The sequence below is a fragment of the Chiloscyllium punctatum genome, chromosome 26 (assembly GCF_047496795.1).
Source record: "Chiloscyllium punctatum isolate Juve2018m chromosome 26, sChiPun1.3, whole genome shotgun sequence".
Classification (NCBI taxonomy): Eukaryota; Metazoa; Chordata; class Chondrichthyes; order Orectolobiformes; family Hemiscylliidae; genus Chiloscyllium; species Chiloscyllium punctatum.
The window spans coordinates 59611529-59614276 of NC_092764.1; the positions used below are offsets into that span (position 1 = coordinate 59611529).

Consider the following 2748-nt stretch of genomic DNA (forward strand, 5'->3'; position numbering starts at 1 on the left):
TCTCCTCACTGACAGGAATCTTAACATTGAAGCAGTGACACCATGGAACCATTCACTCCACCATCCCTGATCCTACCCCATCACCACCTGGTTTCACCACATCCAAACTACACCAGACTGCACTGTGACTTCGAATGATCTTTCATCTACTGTGGACTGTTCAGGTTTGAACATGTTCATTGCAGGTTACATTAGGATTGTAAATATCACTTCACTGATGAACACAATTGCAGTTATCAAGTAAATAGAAGAATTTATTTTAGTAACTGATACGAAACACAAATTTACAAAATCAATTCACATGCAATTCATTAGTTTATGCTAAAATAAAACTCTGGATCGACATAATGAGGACATACACCTTGGGGAATACAGGACAAATGGACAATCTTTCAGAGATTGTGTCTGAAGAGCGTGTTGTTCAGGAGCAGCAGGTACATTTCTCAGAGGATTTCCCTTTACACACACAGCCATTGGCACAGTTGGTGCATGCTGCAGGACAGCAAGAGCAGCAACCTGAGAGGAGAGGACAAAGACACAAATCACTCACAATCAATTCGTTCACTGAAAGCTCCCACAGCCTCCCATGACAGCACCCAGCTCCTCCCTCACAAACCCATCGGTCTCCCATCTCCCAGTCACCCCCCTGAAGAGACTCAGCAGCACATCCCAGTGAGAGACAGTTTGAGGGAAGATGTTCCTGTCACTATCTCCACAACACGGTTTCTAATGAGAAGTCGAAAAGATCAGCGCTTTCCGAAGGCAACCTCAGACATTGCTTTGAGCATCAGCTTCTGGTCTGGAGATTCTTCCGATTGGACATTGTAGAAATCGGATGGCAATTCAATCCGGTGTAATCCCGGATCATGTATGTGTCTGTGGTGTTCCTGTGTGAGTTGTGCCCAGGACTATGTGTCACACCAATAGAACGGGAGCAGTTTGAAAGCCTGTCCCAGTCACTCACTTTTCCGGCAGCGTCCAGCTTTGCTGGTGGCACATTGACAGTTGGAGCATCTGCAGGTGTTTTCACAGGAGCAGGATCCTGAAAAGAGGAAAAACACAGAGAGTGAGTGGTGTGCACCGCCCAGCAATGGCCCCAGGCACGGGCTGGGCACGGGGCCCGGCTCTTTGCCATTGCCCTGGGCTGTAGTGAGTTGAAGAAGCAGCCTGGCCCTCCCTGCAATGCTGCTGTCTCCCAGTCAGACTGAGGCCCCGCACTGGGACACTGTGCTGAAAGCACTTGCACCAAGCCCCACTCACCATCCAGGCACACACAGGGCTTCGGGTCCGACATCTCACCAACTTCTTCTGAAGCTTCGAGCCGGCTCCAATCTGCGATTCTCGTCCTTGTGCCGTTTGCTGAAGCCGAGCCGAGCTTTATGAACTTGTGATGGGAGGCGGACCGGCTGCAAATCCGGGCAACGGGCGGCTCGGCGCTACCTGAATGCACACGGCCCTTCGGAGTGAGTCAGCGGTGGAGGTTTGAATTGCAGCCGCTTCCTTCATTCACAACACGGCCCGAAGGGATTTCTCAATCAGTGTAATGCAGAGATCCTGTGATGGGAAATATTTGGAGAGTGAGTGAAACCACACTGTAGGGCCCAGGGTAGGTATGGTCTGCACTCTGTCCATCGCCTCACTTATCATTTCCTTTCTCGCAAATCAAAGTCATTTACCTTTTAAAATTAGTTAATTTAACGAGCTTTCTAGGATAATAAACGGCTGAATATATTGGTCATGAAAGAAATAATAAAAGTACATGTAAATACACAGAATGGAAATAAGGGAGAAATGATCAGTCTCTGAGCTAATTCTGTGTTGGAGGCGATGTTTCTCACAACCAAAATGCAGGATTGGACCAGTTCTCTGCTGCTTGTACACCTTTCCGTATGGAAAAGAAATTGTGTACCTCCCCAAATATGAACAGAGACTGAGTGGCTGATGCAAACCACGACAAATCCATTGTGTCCAACGTATATCATTCCCAGCTCTGTGTGTCCTTGTTCTTTAATTTAGTTGTGACGTGTCTGCCCATTTCCCCCTTCTCCTTTTCTGAGCCGTTTATTACCTCCCTCATTACTCACTACTCTCCTGATCTCCCATTCCTGAGCAAACCTGGAGACCTCCCTCGAGTTGGGGTTAGTGCCAGAGGATGGGAGAATTACAAAATTACTCTATTGTTCAAAAAGAATATGCCCAGCAATTACAGACCCATCAGTTCAATTCTGGTCTTGTGGAAACTTCTTGAATACGAGTTTGGGACAACTAATGCTGACACGGGCATATATCAGATGATTAGGTAAAGTCAAAATAGCAACATTGCAACTTTTTATCTAACTTGCTGAACGTTTATGAAGACATAAAAGAGAAGATGGATGAGGTTCATGTCATCAATATCATGTACATGAATACCAGAAACCAATTTGAATCAGTCTCACACATCAGACCTGCGAGAAAGCTTATTGCTCAGACAAGTGAAGCTACAGTGACAATGTACATAGAAAGCAAAGCAGGAAACCGAGGAAAGGTTAATTGATGTTGTTCGTTATGGAGCAAGTTGTCTGATGCTGTTTCCTGAGTCACTATTGGGATACTTACACTTCCTGGTTTACTCGAAAGGATCTTGGAGTGCACGAGGCAATTTCAAACTTTGCAGATGATGCAAAACTTCGAAACATTGTTAAGTGTGAGGAAGATAATGTAGAGCTGTCAATGGTTGAAGACATGTTGTTGGAGTGGGTAAAGAAG

The 2748-nt window shown here is 46.0% G+C and overlaps 1 long non-coding RNA gene across 1 annotated transcript; it reads right to left on the reverse strand.

The window, feature by feature from the left end:
* Positions 1-318: 318 nt before the first annotated feature.
* On the reverse strand, positions 319-1363 carry LOC140496181 (uncharacterized). Its single transcript, XR_011964199.1, has 3 exons — positions 1261-1363; positions 965-1042; positions 319-516 (listed from the first exon to the last, which is right to left on the reverse strand). It is a non-coding gene; the product is annotated as an uncharacterized lncRNA (long non-coding RNA).
* Between the last annotated feature and the right edge of the window lie 1385 nt (positions 1364-2748).